The sequence below is a fragment of the Hyperolius riggenbachi genome, chromosome 4 (genome assembly GCF_040937935.1).
Source record: "Hyperolius riggenbachi isolate aHypRig1 chromosome 4, aHypRig1.pri, whole genome shotgun sequence".
NCBI classification, from domain to species: domain Eukaryota; kingdom Metazoa; phylum Chordata; class Amphibia; order Anura; family Hyperoliidae; genus Hyperolius; species Hyperolius riggenbachi.
In genome coordinates, this window is record NC_090649.1 from 132,215,655 (window position 1) to 132,237,076 (window position 21,422).

The following is a 21,422-nucleotide window of genomic DNA, read 5'->3' on the forward strand; positions in this document are numbered from 1 at the left end:
GTCTGTTCATTCAGGCAATTGTAGGATTTTTACTGCAAGCCGTGGCGCTCATTACAGCGTTATCCATTTAAGTGAATGGGCAGCACCTGTACTGTCCTTTGCACGATTGCCACATTCTGTTCCCGATTTTTCCCCGTCCTTCTAGCCGACCCTGGAAGCAACATACTGTTTTCAGGGTTGTGTCTCCGTGGAAGGGTGAAAAAGCCATCGGAACCTGTCAATTGCCCTTCTGCATCCTTGCAAAAAAGCATTGGAGTGACAAGCCACCTGAAGCCTGTGTGAACCAGCAGATTATATGGATGGGTCTACTAATCTCCATCCTCTGCAATGTTCAAGTATACTCCCAAAGTAACTGTCCTCATTGTATATGTACATAAACATTTCTGCTTTAATTTGTAACCAAAGCACACTATGGGCTTGATTCACAAAACGGTGGTAACTGTTAGCACGGCAGTTAGCACAGCTTTTCGTGCGATGTAGCGCGTTTCCGTGTGAAAAAGTTTGCGTTTGTGAATTTTTCGCGTGTTAACGACGCAAATTTATCGTGTGAACGCGACCGTTAACACGCACAAAATTTGCATTAACGGGCGAACGTGAACTTTTTCGCGCAAAAACCATTTTCACAGCGTGTTAACAGCGCCGTTTTGTGATTCAAGCCCTATATATGCCCTTGTCTACCCTTATTTCCGTGTAGACTAGGCGTAAAGTAGCCCATGCATATGTAAATTGTCACCCAATGGGGCAAGCAGACCATCCCTCGCTGATCTGAGGCCCTGGTCACAGTGATGTATTGCGGTACTGACACATTGTTATGTGGAACCTCACACTGCAATTTAAAAGCTATGCAATGTTCACAGGGCATGCGTTACCACAAAATGTGCATGTTAATATTGAAGCATACTTTGCATTGACTGTATGCTACACTGTATGCGACGCGATGGTCGTACAACATGTGACACAACTTTCCCATTCTGTCTCGTTTCGCAGAGCGCACTGTGAACGTGGCCTAATATCGATAAAATCGATGCATGTATGGCCTGTGTGAAACTAAATCTAGACAAAACGGAATTTATGATCTTCCCACCCCGGCCATCCACGAACCTCCCAGATGTGCATGTCACTGTTAACCACACTACCATTCGCCCAAACTCTCAAGCCCGCTGTCTGGGTGTCACCCTGGACTCCGCACTCTCCTTCACTTCCCACATCCAAAACCTCACAAAGTCCTGCAACTTCCACCTTCGTAACATCTGTAAAATTCGCCCTTTCCTGACCTCTGCCACCACCAAACTCCTCATCCATGCCCTCATAATTTCCCGCCTTGACTACTGCAGTGCCCTGCTGTCTTGTCTCCCTATGACCCGAACAGCCCCACTGCAGTCCATCATGAATGCGGCAGCCAGAATTATCCACTGCTCCCATCGCTCCACCACGGCAGATCCCCTCCTAGAATCCCTCCACTGGCTTCCTATCCAGTCCAGAATCAGATTCAAGATACTGTGTCTGACCTACAAATCTGTCCACAAAACCTGTCCAACCTACATTTCCGATCTTACTCAGAGGTACACACCTAGCCGCTCACTCCACTCTTCCAATGAACTTCGCCTAACCGCCCCCGCATCACCCAGTCCCATGCACACCTGAAGGACTTCTCTAGAGCTGCTCCAACACTATGGAACTCCCTACCTCCACACATTAGGGCAGCCCCCTCCTTCAACATCTTCAAGAAAGCCCTCAAAACTCACCTTTTCACTCTGGCCTACTACCCCTCACAAGTGCTCTAAACCTACAGCTGAACTCTGGTCCCCTACCATTCGTGTCCTTACCTCTCCCTCTAGACTGTAAGCCTTTGGGCAGGGTCCTCCTCCTTTTGTGTCCTACCTGATCTTGCACCTCCATTACTGTGCACCCATGCTATGCATCTGAGTGAACCTAACCTGCCTAATCTCCATGCTCCCCTCCAGTGACTGACTAAGCATTACCTGGTACTCATACTATGGTGTGTGATCTGGTTTTCTTGTATTCCTGTATTGTCATATTGCTGTATGTCACCCCTAAATATTGTCTGTAACCTAAATTAATGTTCAGCGCTGCGTAATATGTTGGCGCTTTATACATTCAATAAATAAATAATTTTGATTTGCCAGTGACTGGCCAATTTTACCACCTCCATGTTGTATGAGGGACAACAGTATTTGAATACTATGAACAGATTGTGTAGGTAAGCTTTCATACTACATGGAAGTGGTAAAATTGGACAATCGAAATTGGATGTGTGTATACATATTGATTAGATATTGGATGTGTGGCAATGCACATACTGATTTTTCTGATCACATAAGAAGATCTTGGGCAAGACCCCCATAACAGAGCGTGTCCTAACGGCTGCAGGTCTAGCGTTTTGAGTCCGCCAGGAGAAGAGCGCAATATAAATGTTCTGCGCCTTGTCTTGATGGATTTTCAGGGAATTTGATCTCTTTGATAGAATCAGCCAGTCATCCATTGCCCTAACATATCCAACTGATTCACTTTCTATTGATTTTGGGCTGTTTACAATGGAAAGTGTGATCGGACATGTTGGAAAATCTCAGTGCAAGTGGTGCAGAGCAGGAGCGGTAGAGGAATTGATTGCCACATAGCTTTGCACTGCATCAAGTATGGTTTGATCGATGCTCAATAGATTTCCACTAAAATGTATCAAAATTGAGATTGCCATGTGACATAGGAATTGAAATGGATTCACAACTTTAAAAGTCTTGACTAGTTACATTGCACTTACTATACTGTTTCTGGGGGTAAAGGTGGCCATACACTTATAGATTTGCAGCAGATTCGACCATTAGATAGATTTCTGTCAGATGCCTGTCAGGTCGAATCTGACAGGAATCTATCTGATGTGTGCCACACACTAGGAACAGATTTCCAATAGATTTCAGAATTAAATCTATTGGAAATGTATTGGAAATCGATCTAAATGCATTACTGGATCGTTAAATCCAATGCAACTCTATGGGCCATCGATCTGCTGCCAAATCGATCAAGTAGATCGAAATCAGCTGCAAATCGATCGATAGATTTAATAGAATCGATTTCCGATTGATCGTTTTTTTAGAATCGATCGATCGAGGGCTGAAATCTACCAGTATATGGGCTGATCGATTCTATAGAATCGATCGATTGATCAAAAATCGTTTCTTTCAAATCAGCAAATCGATCGATTTGCGATTGATTTTGATCAATTTCGATCAATTTGATCTATCTGACAGGATGGAAACTCTAGGTCGATCTGCTTCTGGTGATGGACTAGATGAACTAGTTCAAAACCGACAGATTTTGGACTAGTCCATCTCTTCATGGGGAATTCTCTGGGTTTAATTTGTTTTCAGAAGCATTTCCTGAATGGCAGTTTAACTGCCAAAACAGTAGATACCAGCTAGCCTCCCTACTCACTTGCACACTATTTTGGCAGTTAGACTTAGCAACTGCCGCTCAGGAAATGCTATTGAAATCAAAGAAAAGCTTGAAAATTTCCCATAATGAGATTGACTGGTCTAAAACCTGTCGGTTCTGTCAGCTTATAACTGCTTACTTTTTTCGCAATAGTGGTCTATCTATGTTTCTCTAGAAATGCTTGGAGGAAGTATATCTCGCTTCAGGGAACCTCAGGAAAAACCCATGATAATCCTTTCTGTCCACAGATGCAGGCTCAGTATTAAAGTGGTCTGAAACTCTGACATAACATTCAATAAGAATGTGTTTTCTACTTTTTCATTACCCATTCAGTTACCATTATTGCTTTTGTGCACAAGTATTATTGTCCATTTGCAAATGACAAGCTCCCAAAGTACAGTTAATCTGCTCTGAAAGCTGCCATTGGATTTTATTCATAGCGGCTAAAAATGATATATTAAAATCTTCTAGTGAGCTCTGCTGAATGGTGTGCATGCTAGAAGCACAGAGAGCTCCTTTGCAGCTCAGCTAAGAATGTAACAATTGTGGAATGTAAAAAAAAAAGATAATGTTATTTCCTCTGTGGATGTGGATCATAAGCTGAAGGGGCTTTCCAGTGCAGAGCAAAGTGCTGTTTTTAACTGTTTTAGTGCTGTTCTGCTACATTTTTTTCTGGTAGTTGGATTAAAGCTGTAAGTACCGGTAATCTTTTAGAGCAAAGAAGAAATTATGAGTTTCAGACCATTTTATGCTCTACAGGTTCATTGGACCAAGATAGAGGCATCATTCTGTTCATACAGTAGACTGTAGAGGGCAGTAAATGACACACTACTAAAAGTAAAATCTTATTTTTACCAAACTCATATCAGGGTCCAGGCAGTAAGGGCCAGTTCCCACTTGTGCAAAAAACGTGCCCAGAAAAATGCGGCACGTCGGGACTATACATTCCATTTGCTGGAACATGGCAAACGGATGTTTTTTCTTTTCAAGTGCTCTGGAAAAAATTCTGCAAGGCCTAGGAGGAGCTTGTTTGCTTCCCTCGAGAGTGTCTCAGGACAAAGAAGTCCTCAAAAGCTTCCCAACAGATCAGATCTCCTGTCTCAAGCTACAGTATCTGACACAAGTAAGTGTACTTCTTACATTTAAAAAAAAATATTTTATTATATCTTTTCACAGGAATACACTCAAGATGTGATACTTTGATACAATGTAAAATAGTCAGTGTACAGCTTGTGTAATAGTGTAAATTTACTGTCCCATCAAAATAACTCAATAAAAGAATGTAAAAATTCTGCCCAACTAGACATTTTTCCTCCCAGGGGTCATGCAACTCATTAGTGCTACAACGTCTCAGGTGTGAATGAGGAGCAGGTGTGTTAAATTTGGTGTTATCAATCAATCTCACACTCCCTCATAGTGGTCATTGGAAGTTCAACATGGCACCTCATGGCAAAGAACTCTCTGATGATCTTAGAAAAAGAATTCTTGCACCACATACAGATGGCCTAGGTTATAAGAAGATTGCCAACATCCTTAAACTGAGCTGCAGCACAGTGGCCAAGACCATACAGAGGTTAAACAGGACAGGTTCCACTCACAAAAGGCTTCCCCATGGTCAACCAAAAGAGTTGAGTGCACATGCTCTGCATCATATCCAGAGGATGCCTTTTGCAAATAGACTTATGAGTGCTGGTAGTATTGCTGCAGAGGTTGAAGACCATACACTGCATCAAATGGGTCTGCATGGCTGTTGTCCCAGAAGGAAGCTGCTTCTACAGATGATGCACAAGAAAACCCTCAAACAGTTCGTTGAAGACAAGCAGACTTAGGTCAGGAACTACTGGAACCATGTCCTGTGGTTTGACGAGACCAAGATAAACTTATTTTTGGTTTAGATGTAAATGGTGTCAAGCATGTGGGGCAGCAACCAGGTGAGGAGTGTGTCTTGCCTACAGTTAAAGAGAACCAGAGATGAAGCACCCTCATGTATTTTATTATATTTATTAGTGGGAACATGACAGTAAACACCTACCCTGCTTTTAAGCCCAATCTACACAATACGATTCTTTATTCGATTACGATTCTATTTACGATCCGATTAAATCCGATCAGGATTCAATTCGATTCAATTCGATTTGCCATTGTTTTGCAATCAATTTATTGATCGATTTAATCATATCGTAAATAGAATCGTAATCAAATCGTATAAAGAATCGTATCGTGTAGATTGGGCTTTAGTTTCATTCTTATCTGCTTAATTAGTATATTATCAGCTCTGATAATAATTCCCGACTGGCTCCGTCTAGGTTTGACCTGGAATCATTATAGCTGAGTCACTCTTCTTTGATGTCTTTTCAAGCCCAAGCCTGCCACCTCCTGGCTCAGATTTCCTGCTTTGCATACTGAGAGCTGTGATGACATGGGAGGGGCTGCTGCTGCTGAGAGAGAATCTCTGAAACAGACAAGTGTGGCTGCAATGTGTGCTCTGTGTGCACTCTGTCTGCATAGATACTGATTATGACTGCAGTTTCATTCCTATGAGAGAGACTTCCTACAGGCAGCTGCACATCATACCAAAATGAAAGCACACAGATGAAAGGCTGCAGCAGCCTTTCTCATATAGCCTAAATAGCAGCCTAGTCTCATATAGCCTAGACAGCACATCCAGAACAACTCATAACCCGGAAGCAGAAGGGATATGAGCTGGCGGCCATATTTGATTTTTCCTGGAGCAATAATGGATAAAAAAAACACTAAAAAAGGCACACCAGAGCGGTGAAATTATCAGGTAGAGCATTTATTCTTTACAAGCTATCGACTGATATGTTTATTTTGTGTGAAACGTTCATCTCTGGTACCCTTTAAGCATGGTGGTGGAAGTGACAGTGAAGTTTTGGGCTGCATTAGTGCTGCTGGCAACAGGAAGCTACAGTTCATTGAGGAACTATCCATGCCAAAATGTACTGTGACATACTAAAGCAGCGCATGATAATGAACCCAAACACACGTCCAAGATGGCCACTGCCTTGATAAAGAAACTGAGCATAGAGGTGCTGGACGGGCCAAGCATATCTTCAGACCTAAACCCTATTAAGCATCTATGGGACATCCTCAAACAGCAGGTGGAGGAGCACAAGATTTTTATCATCCATCAGCTTTGTAATGTCATCAAGGAGGAGTGGAAAAGGATTCCAGTGGCAGCCTGTGAAACGCGAGTAAATTCTAAGATAGTTAAGGCAGTTGTGGACACACAAAATATTGAAACTTTTGGTAAAATGTTGACATTCTTCACTTAGGGCTGTATTGGGACAGAATATTTACACTGTTATACAAGCTGTATACTGATTACTTAAAGAGAGTCTGAAGCGAGAATAAATCTCGCTTCAGAGCTCATAGTTAGCAGGGGCATGTGTGCCCCTGCTAAACCGCCGTTATCCCGCGGCTAAACGGGGGTCCCTTCACCCCCAAGCCCACCCCCGCATACCTTGGTCGCAAACTTGGTCGTGATTTATTTCTTCCTGGAGGCAGGGCTAACGGCTGCAGCCCTGCCTCCAGTCGCGTCTATCAGCGGCGCATCGCTGCCTCTCCCCTGCCCCTCTCAGTGAAGGAAGACTGAGAGGGGCGAGGGAGAGGCGGAGATACGCGCTGACAGACGCGCGTGGGGCAGGGCTGCGGCGGTTAGCCCTGCCTCTATGCGGAAGAGGGGATGCGCTGCACGGAACGGATTTTGGGGGGTAAGGGACCCCCGTTTAGCGGCGCGATAGCGGCGGTTTAGCAGGGGCACACATGCCCCTGCTATCTATGAGGTCTGAAGCGAGATTTATTCTCGCTTCAGACTCTCTTTAACATTGTATCAAAGTGTCAAATCTTCAGTGTTGTCCCATGAAAATATATATTATATTTCCAAAAAATGTGAGAGGTGTGTTCACCTTTGTGAGATAGTGCAGGTGCCTAGCCAGGAATGATGGCTGACATAATCCCAATGTCTGGGATTGTAGGAGCTAAATTCAAATGCATTGAAAAGCAGATATCCACTTGAGGGTGATCCAGTTCATGTACCAACTGTACTGACTAGGTTCCGACGAGTGTTCAGTGTGCCCGTCTACACTCTTCTCCCAAGAGCTGTACTTTAGCATAACTTTTGCCATGCCACCTGAGACTAGGCAGTCAATGGTCCCAAACCTTTTTTTGGCCCAAGGACCACTTTCCTAAGAAATTTTCTGGAGGGTGGTGGGGAATTCAAGCACACAATTAGAGTGCATATACAATGCATCCAATTTTGTTTTGCCAATGATTGCCCAATTTTAACACTTCCATGTATTATGAGAGCTTGCCTACACAATCTGTTCATAGTATTCAAAATCTGTTGGTGGTAAAACTGACCAATAAAAATTGCTTGTGTGTGTGCATTTTCCACAGTTGAACTGAAGACATTCTGGCCTTCGTTTGTTTTGACAGTGGAGAATGCATCTGCATTTTTTTACACAGGTCTGCAGTAGTGTGAACAGCGCTATGTCAGCAAACAGAGAGGCCCAGGGAGCACCACTTCTGTACCACTGCCATTGGCACCATCTGTAGTGTGAAAAAAATACATCTGCATGCATTTTAAAGTAGTGGAGATAGGCCCGCCATTCTTTTATGCTTGGTAGGGTTGCAGTTTTTCAAACTTTACCATGGTGCAGTGTTGAGGCACACAGCAGTACAGCCCCACTCAGAGCTGCCATAACTCTTCTAGGCATAGTTGCAACTACAGTAGGTGCTGGAAACATTCCTCAGAGCTTTTGTTTCATATTGGCAAGATAGTATCACGAAGTTGGCTTCCCCCTACTGAAAAAGTATCTTTAAATAAAACAAAACACAGGTACCCTTTAACCCATAAGCAGCTTCAAAGCAATTATGTCATTTAAGATTGCTATTAGCCTCAGCCGGCAGCAGAACGATTGCTGTTAATTCTTGTAATGGTTTGATGTCTCTCTCATAGCAGAGGATATAGAAACTGAAAGCAGAAGTCCTTTGTTATTGTCTCACACTGCCCCCTAGTGACAAGTGGCCATAAATAATCATTGCAGCAGTACAGTACTAAAAAGTAGCAAGGAAATGTAACAAATAAGAAATTAAAAAAATGTGCTAAAATACATTGGCCTGAAGCACTTGCAAACCTCTAAATAAATTGGCTGCTAACAGGTTAAAGGTTTTAATTTTTGCAAATAAAACATAATGTTTTTATATATATGTATAATAATTATTTTTGTGGTTCCATTCAGAGGCCCTCACTTTTTACCTCATTCTTTCAATTCTTTGTCTTGTGAGGCTCATGTCTGGAGGACACGCCCACATCTTGGGTTGTTTATTCTAATTTCATTCTCACCAAAGAAATGGCTGTAAATTTTGCTAAGTGGGTCAATAAATAAATATTTCAGGAATGCCCTACCCAGTTGCAGAGGATGGTTTTGACTGTCAGAGGACAGAACTATAATTACACTGTTTGTGTTAGCTGTACTTGAAATTTCTCACAAGTCTGCCATACTACAGATCCAGGCAGATAGACTTGTGAGCAGCAGCTGTATGTAAACAGCGATCACAAGACTGGAGTCAGAGGGGTAGGTGGTGCCCAGCAGGAACTGATATTTGATTCTGCTGCTGGGGAGGCAGACTGACAGCAAGAACAAAATCCAACAAGCTTCAGGAGGGAGGAGAGAGGCAGGTAAGCTACTGTTCATTCTCTTGCAAGTAATAGTGACATATACTGACACAACATAACAAAAATGTTTAAATGACAGTTTTCTAGTTTTAAAAAGAAACATATTTGAAAGCTTTGCAAATGTACCAGAAAGTTGTTGTAGTCACAGGTTTTCTTTACGTTTCCTTCAGTTTTACTGTACTGTAAATGCCCTTTTTTCAGTGTTTATTTAGCATTGGCGTATTACACAACACATTACTTAGAAACATTTGCAACTGTCCCTGTCTATTAAAGGGGCACACAATCTGATAACCTTACTGTACACTAAAATTGCGATCAAGCCAGTTCATTAAACTTTATTTTTAGAATGAGGGGATAAAAGTATGGAAATGGGAAGAAATACTGTACAGACACTGCTTCTACTGTTTCTCTTCAGCTTCAGGCTGCCAGAGGCCGCAGGGCCCCAGAAGATGGGGGGGTCCCCATGGAGTTGTACAGTTTGCACACCCCAAGCACTGTCCCTAAGCTTACCAAATGACATCCTGCTTGTTCCACCCCTTGTCCATATCACAGAACAGCCTGCTCTGCTGAGAGCCAGCAGTCTTGTATGGGAATCGCTAGTTAACTGTCACCCAACATTTCATGGTGTTCTATAAATCTAAACACAATCTGATAGTACGTTTGAGATGATTGGGTAGTAAAAAATCATGAGCTTGCTAAACAAACACATAATCACATGCTCCATGCTGAAGTCTCTGAGTGGTAATTATCTGTACTACAGAATACCCATATAGCTCATGGTGACCCAGAACCACAGGGAAATCTGGTCCACATCATGCACTGATGAGGGCCAGAAAGTCCAAAACAGGCTGTCTGCCTATTGGGTTGATGTGGCTGTAAAATGTATAAGCTATGGGCTTGCTATACACCAGCGGTTCTGGATGCGAGGCCTGGCTTCAGGGGCAAAAAGAGATGATTTGCATATTCAGGAGTGATGCATCATGGGAAACCACCGTTGCTCACTGAAAGCTGAATTATCGCAAATACCTTCTGTTTTAAGAAGGCAAATTACACTCAGCATAATTATTTGTGTTGCCTGATTTCTGTTTACCCGACACAGGATGCAGAGGTTAATCATGATCATGTGATTATGACCATTCAATCAGCTCTATAAATCAATCATATGAACACATGTCACCTCTGCTCCTCCATGATTTTTGATGCAATACAAACTTATTAAATCCACTATAAAGTACTATCCTAACATTTGTATAGCGCTTTTCTCCTGTTGGGCTCAAATCGCTCAAGTGCTGCAGCCACTAAGGGCGCATTCAATGGGCCACCCTGCAGTGTTAGGGAGTCTTGCCTTGAACTCCTTACTGAATAGGTACTGACCCCAGCCAGGATTCAAACCCTGGTCTCCCGTGTCAAAGGCAGTGCCCTTAACCAGAAGTGGCAGATTTCTGAAATAATCAAGATAGTATATAGCCATATATGTGTAATGACCTGTAAACCCGTTTAAATACTGTAACCTGCAGTAATCGGAACTTAACCCCTTGGGCAACAGTTCCGAGCCAAGTGCTTTGCAGACATACTGTTGCTATGGAGCAGGGTGTAGGGACAATGGCCAGAGAAATGGGGATAAGGAGGAGAACAATACCATCAACCCTCGCTTGAGATGATAAGACACACCAAATCGCTTGGCAGGGGATCAGGGAAGGTCGGGGGGCTTCTGTACACACACTAAATTCTCAGCAGAGGTGGCTACCTTCTGGCCGAGAACCATCTAGCATATCTAGTCTTAAGACTGGACATATACATATCAGATGTGCCAAACTCTGTCTGATACCAAGCATTTACCATCGTGCCTCATTGCCCCTCCTGGTATTAGATCAGCAAAGATCGGAGCTAATATCCCTCTCATTGCTACATCTGCAAGCTTTGTACTGTTCACTGCAGTACAAAACTATGGAGCCTCTCTATTGTAGCGCTCCTGATCATTCACCCCTGCGCTCTATCCTGCATGATGAGGCTATCAAATGTGACATTTGGGGCACATTCATATGCCAAGCGCAGATAGGACAATTTTACTGGAACGTATGCCATTTGGCCGCAATAGCAGCATAGGGGGCGATATACAGGCTGGGAACGCGAAGAATCACTTGCGTTCCCATGCCTGTCGGCCGGTGACGGCCAAACCGGAAGTGTTCGCCGGCGGGTCCTGGAGCGTCAGAGCGGGGCTGCGAGGGCACCGATCGGCTGCTGGGGGCTGAGGGAAGCCCCAGGTGAGTAAATCTCATTTTTTATTGTTGACTTAAGTTTCCCTTTAATTGTGGTGGATAGCCTTTTTGAGAGGGAGGGGGGTTTCTCCTCCTTACCTATAAAGACTCCACCTGTGCACAGTGTTCTTGCAACTATGGCTAAGGGCAGATTGTAAGCCTGACAAGCGTCAGTTGACTTTGTGGATGTTTTTAGTGTCGTATTTTGCCCAATTTAAATAAAAGATGAGTACATATAGTACCAATCCTACTAAGAACTGGGGTGTGTTCTCTTTTTAATTAGTTTTATTGCAAGGCTTAATAAACTAGTGCTAATTATTTGTACAGTTGGAGAGGTAAGCATAAACAACCCTTTGAGTATCCCTGCATTCCCAAGCAAAATAAGCAAACAGGGATATATTTCCCTGCTAGAGGTAAAGCTATAGGGACCGGGTTGTAGTAAGACAATTTAAACATAAAAAATTGGACCAACCCTAGCTGGCACATTTGCATGTCCGCTTCATTACTTTTATTGCTATTTTGTATTATGGGTTTTTTTGCACACCTAGTCCATGCACCTGCACTTTTCTTTGTACATTGCAACTTAGCTCATTAGCACTCATCAGCTTCTGTATTCCCTCTTGAGGTCATCTATTCTCCTGATTCATTTTCTGAACAATTGACTATATTGTTGGCATATATATTTTTTCCTGATAAATTGGTGATGAACACGTTAATGACCATGTATTGTTGAACTCTAGATATTGTTGATAATTAGTGCAAGTATTATTCATGGTGCCCTGCCCACTCTTTTAGTTTTGTTTTTAACCTGTCTTTTTCATGTTCTTGGACACGGCCACATTAAAATGAATTAGGGTTGTAGATCGCCTTCTTTTTCTTATTTATCTGACACAGTAGCGTAGCAATAGGGGGTGCAGAGGTTGCAACCGCACCGTGGTCCTTAGGCAAAAGGGGCCCGAGGGACTCTCCCTCAACAGCAGTATTAGCTCTCTGTTGGTTCTGTACTGGTAATAATCACTTCTATAGATGCTTTAAACAGTAGTAATCCTTAACAAGCTGTTCCCCATCCCCTTCTTGCATCTCTGACACTGTGTTTGTCCTTGGCAGGTTTTGGTGCACCTTATCAATTGTTATGTCTAGAGTGCTTGGGGGGCCCAAAGTAAAACTTGCACCTGAGCCCATAGCTACACCACTGGTCTGACATGGGGTTAATTTAAAAGGCTGTTCCTTTTCTTGATTGTGTACAGTTGAAGAAGGAGTCGAACTGCAGTGCAGATTTCCTGAATACTAATCAGTAGCCAAAACACCTACCTTTACCTAGCTGAACAATCACTCCTGATAAAAGGATAGTGCTGAAAAGTTCAAAGGGTCATTATTTAATTGTGTGGGAGCTGAATGAAGCAGATATTATGAAGCACTGATATGGCTGCTGTTTAAAATTCACATTTGTAAGTTTGTCGCTTAAAATAAAGATGAGAATGTGAAACTCCAGGAAGTATTTAACATAGCTACCGCACATGCAAAATACCTCATGTTCCTGTTTGCTTCAGCCTTGCTTTGGACTAGATAAGACACATCTTCCCCTGTACCACAGGTCTATGGGTAAACAATTTAAAGTTCATGTTTTGTGGTGGTAGAAATAGCTGTCACATGATTGCTGCCTTCTTTTTGCTGTCCAGGACTGCCTGATAAAGGACTAGACCATACATGAACCATAAAAGCGTGAAAGAGCTTTCTCTTCTAAGGCATTATGTGGCACTAACCTCAAATAGTTCTTCTATATAAAGACTGAAACATCTATAGACCTTTGCTTCCTTCTTACATTGTATGTTTATATCATTATGCTTGCAGATGATACCACAGTTGTTGGCCTTGTCAGTTAGAGCAATGAGCAGGCCTACCGCCAGGAGGTAGACAGAGTCTGCAATTGGTGTAGAGAGAACAGGCTAGTGATAAACACAGCCAAAACTGTAGAGATGTTCATTGATTTCAGAAAGCATGCCACTAACCCACCACCAATCTATATTGATGAAAATGAAACTGTAAGGGTACCTAACGTCCGCCTCCTGGGCACAACCATCTCAGAGGGTCTAACCTGGAGGACTAACACATCTTAACTCAGAAGAAGATGCAGCAAAGACTCTTCTTCCTTAGCCAACTAAAGAAGTTTGGTATGGCCCAGGAACTTCTGAAGTCCTTCTACTCTGCCACCATCCTTGGTCCTCTGCTCATCCATCCTGGTCTGGTATGCTAGCTCTTCCGCCAGCAACAGATACAAAATCCAAAGGGTCATCAGCTCAGCAGAGAGAATCATTGGAAAACCTCTTCCCCCTTGAGACCTAATCTATAACACCAGACTTTGCACTAGAGCAATGAAAATTGCTAGCGACCACTCCCACCCAGGCCACAACTTTTTCAGTTGCTTAAAATCGGGCCAGAGGTTAGGGTCCATCCCTGCCAGGACCACAAGGCAAATGAACACTTTTTTCCCCATGCCCGTTAGACTTTTGAACTCTGCCCTTTCCCCAAATGCCCCCTCCATAGCTGTCTGCTGACTGCCATCTGTCCACGGCTGCTGCTGCTACTCTGCTGTCAGTTTACTGTCCTGCTAGAGGTTGTACTAGTTTTACTGTTCTTATCGTCTGTAACTTGTTGCTGTCTCTGTAAACTTGCATTGTCTTACTCCCATTGTTGTATTACTTTTACTGTGCCAGATCCAATTCCGGGCACGGCCCAGCAGTGCTTGGCGAAAATAAAACAATTCTGCTTCTGTACATTAGTGATTATTCACATCTGGTTTACAGACCAATGGTGGGCCATGGGTATGTGCCTGGTGGCCAATGAAACTAACTTTTCTGTAGATTAACTACTGTACATCCACTATGATCTATCTCTTTTGGGTAGGCACTGTATTATAGGTCCATATATTACCTATTTGGAAATGTTTCAAGACATTTTAGCTGTGACATTCATGTAAAAGCATACATTTACTCTTCTATATCAATGTACATATAGTTTTTGATTTGCTGTTATAATATCTGCATAGTCCTGTAGTTTAAAAAAGCTGCTTACATTCTGAGCAATTACCATGTGCTGTGACAATGGGAAATGCAGTATTTAGTTAGTTGGATAAGACATTTCTGTCATTTTTTCTTTATCGTTCTTACATGGGTGCAAACATGCATTGTGCAATCCGCCACCACCACCTGCCTTGTAACAGAATACTCCAGAGATACCCTAGACTTGGGACAAAATGTTCTACAAAAGTACAGGGGAAACTTGAAAAATTAGAATATCATGTGTAAGTTCATTTATTTCAGGCATTCAACTTAAATGATGAAACAAATATATTAAATAGGCTCAATACATGCTAAGAGAGATATTTTAAAGTGTACCAGAGTTGAGCTAAAATAAAAGTTATTTTAGCCAGTCGCGCAAAAGAAGTGCGCCCTCTATGTTTCTCTCCGGTAACTGGCTGAAGTTACGTGACCCGGTGCGCCCTCTATGTTTCTCTCCGGTAACTGGCTGAAGTTACGTGACCCGGTGCGCCCTCTATGTTTCTCTCCGGCAACTGGCTGAAGTTACGTGACCCGGTGCGCCCTCTATGTTTCTCTCCGGTAACTGGCTGAAGTTACGTGACCCGGTGCGCCCTCTATGTTTCTCTCCGGCAACTGGCTGAAGTTACGTGACCCGGTGCGCCCTCTATGTTTCTCTCCGGTAACTGGCTGAAGTTACGTGACCCGGTGCGCCCTCTATGTTTCTCTCCGGCAACTGGCTGAAGTTACGTGACTGACCCGGTGCGCCCTCTATGTTTCTCTCCAGTAACTGGCTCATGTTACGTGACCCGGTGCGCCCTCTATGTTTCTCTCCGGTAACTGGCTGAAGTTACATGACCCGGTGCGCCCTCTATGTTTCTCTCCGGTAACTGGCTGAAGTTACGTGACCCGGTGCGCCCTCTATGTTTCTCTCCGGCAACTGGCTGAAGTTACGTGACCCGGTGCGCCCTCTATGTTTCTCTCCAGTAACTGGCTCATGTTACGTGACCCGGTGCGCCCTCTATGTTTCTCTCCGGTAACTGGCTGAAGTTACGTGACCCGGTGCGCCCTCTATGTTTCTCTCCGGTAACTGGCTGAAGTTACGTGACCCGGTGCGCCCTCTATGTTTCTCTCCAGTAACTGGCTCATGTTACGTGACCCGGTGCGCCCTCTATGTTTCTCTCCGGTAACTGGCTGAAGTTACGTGACCCGGTGCGCCCTCTATGTTTCTCTCCGGGAACTGGCTGAAGTTACGTGACCCGGTGCGCCCTCTATGTTTCTCTCCGGCAACTGGCTGAAGTTACGTGACCCGGTGCGCCCTCTATGTTTCTCTCCGGCAACTGGCTGAAGTTACGCGACCCGGTGCGCCCTCTATGTTTCTCTCCGGTAACTGGCTGAAGTTACGTGACCCGGTGCGCCCTCTATGTTTCTCTCCGGTAACTGGCTGAAGTTACGTGACCCGGTGCGCCCTCTATGTTTCTCTCCAGTAACTGGCTCATGTTACGTGACCCAGTGCGCCCTCTATGTTTCTCTCCGGTAACTGTCTGAAGTTACGTGACCCGGTGCGCCCTCTATGTTTCTCTCCGGTAACTGGCTCATGTTACGTGACCCGGTGCGCCCTCTATGTTTCTCTCCGGTAACTGGCTCATGTTACGTGACCCGGTGCGCCCTCTATGTTTCTCTCCGGTAACTGGCTGAAGTTACGTGACCCGGTGCGCCCTCTATGTTTCTCTCCGGTAACTGGCTGAAGTTACGTGACCCGGTGCGCCCTCTATGTTTCTCTCCGGTAACTGGCTGAAGTTACGTGACCCGGTGCGCCCTCTATGTTTCTCTCCGGTAACTGGCTCATGTTACGTGACCCGGTGCGCCCTCTATGTTTCTCTCCGGTAACTGGCTGAAGTTACGTGACCCGGTGCGCCCTCTATGTTTCTCTCCGGTAACTGGCTGAAGTTACGTGACCCGGTGCACCCTCTATGTTTCTCTCCGGCAACTGGCTGAAGTTACGTGACCCGGTGCGCCCTCTATGTTTCTCTCCGGCAACTGGCTGAAGTTACGTGACCCGGTGCGCCCTCTATGTTTCTCTCCGGCAACTGGCTGAAGTTACGTGACCCGGTGCGCCCTCTATGTTTCTCTCCGGTAACTGGCTGAAGTTACGCGACCCGGTGCGCCCTCTATGTTTCTCTCCAGTAACTGGCTCATGTTACGTGACCCGGTGCGCCCTCTATGTTTCTCTCCGGTAACTGGCTCATGTTACGTGACCCGGTGCGCCCTCTATGTTTCTCTCCGGTAACTGGCTGAAGTTACGTGACCCGGTGCGCCCTCTATGTTTCTCTCCGGTAACTGGCTGAAGTTACGTGACCCGGTGCGCCCTCTATGTTTCTCTCCGGTAACTGGCTGAAGTTACGTGACCCGGTGCGCCCTCTATGTTTCTCTCCGGTAACTGGCTGAAGTTACGTGACCCGGTGCGCCCTCTATGTTTCTCTCCGGTAACTGGCTCATGTTACGTGACCCGGTGCGCCCTCTATGTTTCTCTCCGGTAACTGGCTCATGTTACGTGACCCGGTGCGCCCTCTATGTTTCTCTCCGGTAACTGGCTGAAGTTACGTGACCCGGTGCGCCCTCTATGTTTCTCTCCGGTAACTGGCTGAAGTTACGTGACCCGGTGCGCCCTCTATGTTTCTCTCCGGTAACTGGCTGAAGTTACGTGACCTGGTGCGCCCTCTATGTTTCTCTCCGGTAACTGGCTGAAGTTACGTGACCCGGTGCGCCCTCTATGTTTCTCTCCGGTAACTGGCTGAAGTTACGTGACCCGGTGCGCCCTCTATGTTTCTCTCCGGGAACTGGCTGAAGTTACGTGACCCGGTGCGCCCTCTATGTTTCTCTCCGGTAACTGGCTCATGTTACGTGACCCGGTACCGAAGAGGGAGAAGACTGAGGACAGCGGCGTGGGAGCGATCCGTGTACATGGAGCTGGAGGAAGCCCCAGGTATGTATAAATCTTTTATTTTAGCTCAGCTCTGGTTTCCTTTAAGCCTTTATTGGTTATCATGTTGATGCTTATGGATTACAGTTTATGAAAACCCCAAAATCAAAATCTCAGACCATTTCAATATTGTGAAAATGTTCAATATTCTAGGCTCACAGTATCAGACTCTAATCAGCTAATTCATCCAAAACACCTGCAAAGGGTTCCTATTTCATATATTAATTACATTTCTTTGTGAATTTGTGAAATAAATGAACTTTTGCACAATATTCTAATTTTTCGAGCTTCACCTGTAAAGCCCAATATTTATCCTTGTTTGTTAGTGTAGATTGAAAAGAACTGCATCAGGCAAGGATTTCACTTTTTTTATCTTTCTTTCTTTTTATCTTTTCTTCCATGACTGTGGAGTTGGTTCACCTTTATTATACAGCACTAAAACATGCACCCTTTCTACTCACTAAATTTGCCAGTAAAACCACTAGGTGGAGCTGCTGATATTTTCCTGACTGAAAAAAAGGGGAGCCGGGAGGGTCGCACTTGTTAAAATGACCACCATGAGCAGACTCCTTTACCCTACGCAGACAGTCCCACTCCTCATTTGGCATAATGATGCCCTGCAGTTGGAAAGAAGCAATAAATACATTTATCTGGCGTGGTAGAAAATCACGGATTGCGTTGGCTAAAATTTGTGCTACTGTTTGAAAGATATAGGGGGCTCTCAAGCATACCCCCTGAGTACCAAATGTGAGCTATCTGGGAGAAGCCTGACCTGGCTCTAGTACCTGTAAGCACGATATTTCAGAATTTGGTTTGTGAGATATCGTTCTTAGCTACTATATTTTAGGATGAACAGCACTGGAGGGGATTCTTTTCTTTAGTTATGGGGGTGGGAGTGGTGCAGCGGTTCATCTCGTTTTTCCACATTTAGGCTACTTTCACAGTGGGACATTGCGTTTTGATGCAACGTTAAGGTCGCAACGCAAACTAACAATGCAACACCTCAAAAAAGTTGCGGTGCAACTCTATGCCCCGTTATCGTCGCATACAGTAGGCATACAGGCAATGAAAAGTATACTTCCAGGTCATTACTGAGCATGTGCAAACAGACCAACGCAGCTAATAACGTTAATAACACACAGCGTGCAGCACTTTCTAATAACGCTACACGTTACACAGAAACGCACCGTGTGCACTGTGAATGTTGCACTTAGTATTGCTGTATGTTAGTCCACGTTAAAACATTTCCTAACGTGCGACTTTAACGTCGCACTGTGAAAGAGGCCTTAATGGTCCAGGTGTTACCCATATTGTTTATGCATTGTATGATGTGCTTGATTCCTATTTGTTGGCACTGTTGTATCTTTGTACTGATGCGCCATTCCTGTAGGGGTTTTCCTTGTTATAAAACCAAACTCATTTCAATTAAAAAAAGGCGGAGATGGATCTGATCCATTAATTTCACACAATTTCAGTTATCTTTATTTAAAATAGTTTTGAACCCATGTTTATCTTTATAATAAAATCCTTTTTGAATTGCAGTAGGGAATGAATGCAGTAGGGCAGTGGTTCCCAACCTTTTTGGAGTCGTGACACATCAAACCAAACGTTCAGATCTCCGTGACACGTAGACTAAATGCATGTAATGAGAGAGAGCGTTTCCCCACTAAATGCACATAATAAAAGACCTCTTTTCACCAGTAAATGCACATAATAAGAGACAGCTTTTCACCAGTAAATTCACATAATAAGAGACAGAGTTTCACCAGTAAATGCAGGTAATGACAGACAGCCTTTCACCAGTAAATGCACGTAATGAGAGACAGCGTTTCCCCAGTAAATGCACATAATAAAAGACCTCTTTTCACCAGTAAATGCACATAATAAGAGACAGCTTTTCACCAGTAAATTCACATAATAAGAGACAGCTTTTCACCAGTAAATGCACATAATAAGAGACAGCTTTTCACCAGTAAATTCACATAATAAGAGACAGCTTTTCACCAGTAAATGCACATAATAAGAGACAGCTTTTCACCAGTAAATGCACATAATAAGAGACAGCTTTTCACCAGTAAATGCACATAATGACAAACAGCCAGTTGTCCCCAGTATATGTAGCCAGGGATATATGTGCCCAGTATATGTAGCCAGGGATATATGTGCTCAGTATATGTAGCCAGGGGTATATGTGCCCAGTATATGTAGGCAGGGGTATATGTAGAGTTGGGCGAACAGTTCGGCTGTGTTGGGCGAACAGTTCGGCTTTGTTAGCCGAACTGCAGCCGAACTGTTCGGCTGCCCAAGCTGTCATTTATCTGTGGCTCTTACTACTTCCAGGTCGCAATGACCCGGAGTAGTACGTCTGCGCTGGCCCGGCGGAGCGCGTCCTAGATCGCGCTCCCGTTGCCGGGCACTCTCTGCGCATGTGTGTGGCGTCACTCATGACGTCACACACATGCGCAGAGAGTGCCCGGCAACGGGAGCGCGATCTAGGACGCGCTCCGCCGGGCCAGCACAGACGTACTACTCCGGGTCATTGTGACCCGGAAGTAGTAAGAGCCACAGATAAATGACAGCTTGGGCAGCCGAACAGTTCGGCTGCAGTTCGGCTAACACAGCCGAACTGTTCGCCCAACTCTCGGTATATGTGCCCAGGATATGTAGCCAGGGGTATATGTGCCCAGGATATGTAGGCAGGGGTATATGTGCCCAGGATATGTAGGCAGGGGTATATGTCCCCAGTATATGTAGGCAGGGGTATATGTCCCCAGTATATGTAGGCAGGGGTATATGTCCCCAGTATATGTAGCCAGGGGTATATGTCCCCAGTATATGTAGGCAGGTGTATATGTCCACAGTATATGTAGGCAGGTGTATATGTCCCCGGTATATGTAGGCAGGTGTATATGTCCTCGGTATATGTAGTCAGGGGTATATGTCCCCAGTATATGTAGTCAGGGGTATATGTCCCCAGTATATGTAGTCAGGGGTATATGTAGCCAGGGATATGTGCCCAGTATATGTAGCCAGGTGCCCCCCCCCCAGGAGGAGAGAGCGAGGGAAGGAGAGCGGCACCTCAGGGTGCTCTCGCTCTCTCCTCTGGAACGAAGTGCGGTGGCTGGCAGAGGGGCGGAACTTACCTTCCGTGTCTCTGTCCCGTCTGGTCTCGTCGCCGGCGCGGGATGATTTGCCACTACTCTGGCCTGATCCAGACCAGAGCAGCGGCTGCAGAGCCAGAACTTCCGGCCGGCGCATGGAGCGACACGGAAGGTAAGTCCCGCCCACTGCCAAGTGCCGCCAGCCCGTCACAGTTAGTATCGGAGGGGAGAGTGAGGGAGGCAGAGCACCCTAAGGCGAGAGAAGAGGGGGAAATGGCCCTCTTCTCCGCCGCTGCCCACAGTTCTTCTCCCTCCACTGCACTTCCCCTCCGAGAGCCGCGACACATACCCAAAGCTGCCGCGACACATGTATGTGTCGCGGCACATGGGTTGGGAACCACTGCAGTAGGGTTTTTTCTCCAGCTCACCTGAAGGTGGCACTGTGCTTTTCCCTTTTTTTAATTTTATTTCTTCTTTTTGCATCTGCGCAGTAGAGGCAGCCATTCATTTTAATGGATGCAGTCACATTCATCACTGCACATTCTTCTGTCATGCACAATGGCATACATTCTTGTGTGTGCAAGGTATGTTTCTGCCATCTGTTATATTACATGGTGAGCAATGCCATGGTGGTGGCACAGTGTCACTGATAGTGGCCAATATGTCTGTAGTACTTTATATAGAAAGGAGCGGGGACGGTCACACCACAATCTCCACTCATACAGTTCACAAGAATAGTGGAGACTTCTCCTCCGCCCAGTAAGTAGAGGGGGCGGGGCCAAAACAATACATTTACATTTTAAATATAAACATAATATCCCTTTGTAGGACATCTTAGGAAACATTTCGAATAAAAAAAAAATATAATGACTTCAAATATTTTAAACGGAGCTA

At 44.8% G+C, this 21,422-nt stretch overlaps 1 protein-coding gene across 1 annotated transcript in view; it reads left to right on the forward strand.

Moving 5' to 3' along the window:
* Window positions 1-8,892: 8,892 nt before the first annotated feature.
* The window catches only part of PLEKHB2 (pleckstrin homology domain containing B2), a 65,777-nt gene continuing 53,247 nt past the window's right edge, over window positions 8,893-21,422 (forward strand). Inside the window, exon 1 of the mRNA XM_068280717.1 lies at window positions 8,893-9,154. The gene's annotated coding sequence lies outside the window, so the exon portion shown is untranslated. The remainder of the gene's footprint in view (window positions 9,155-21,422) is intronic.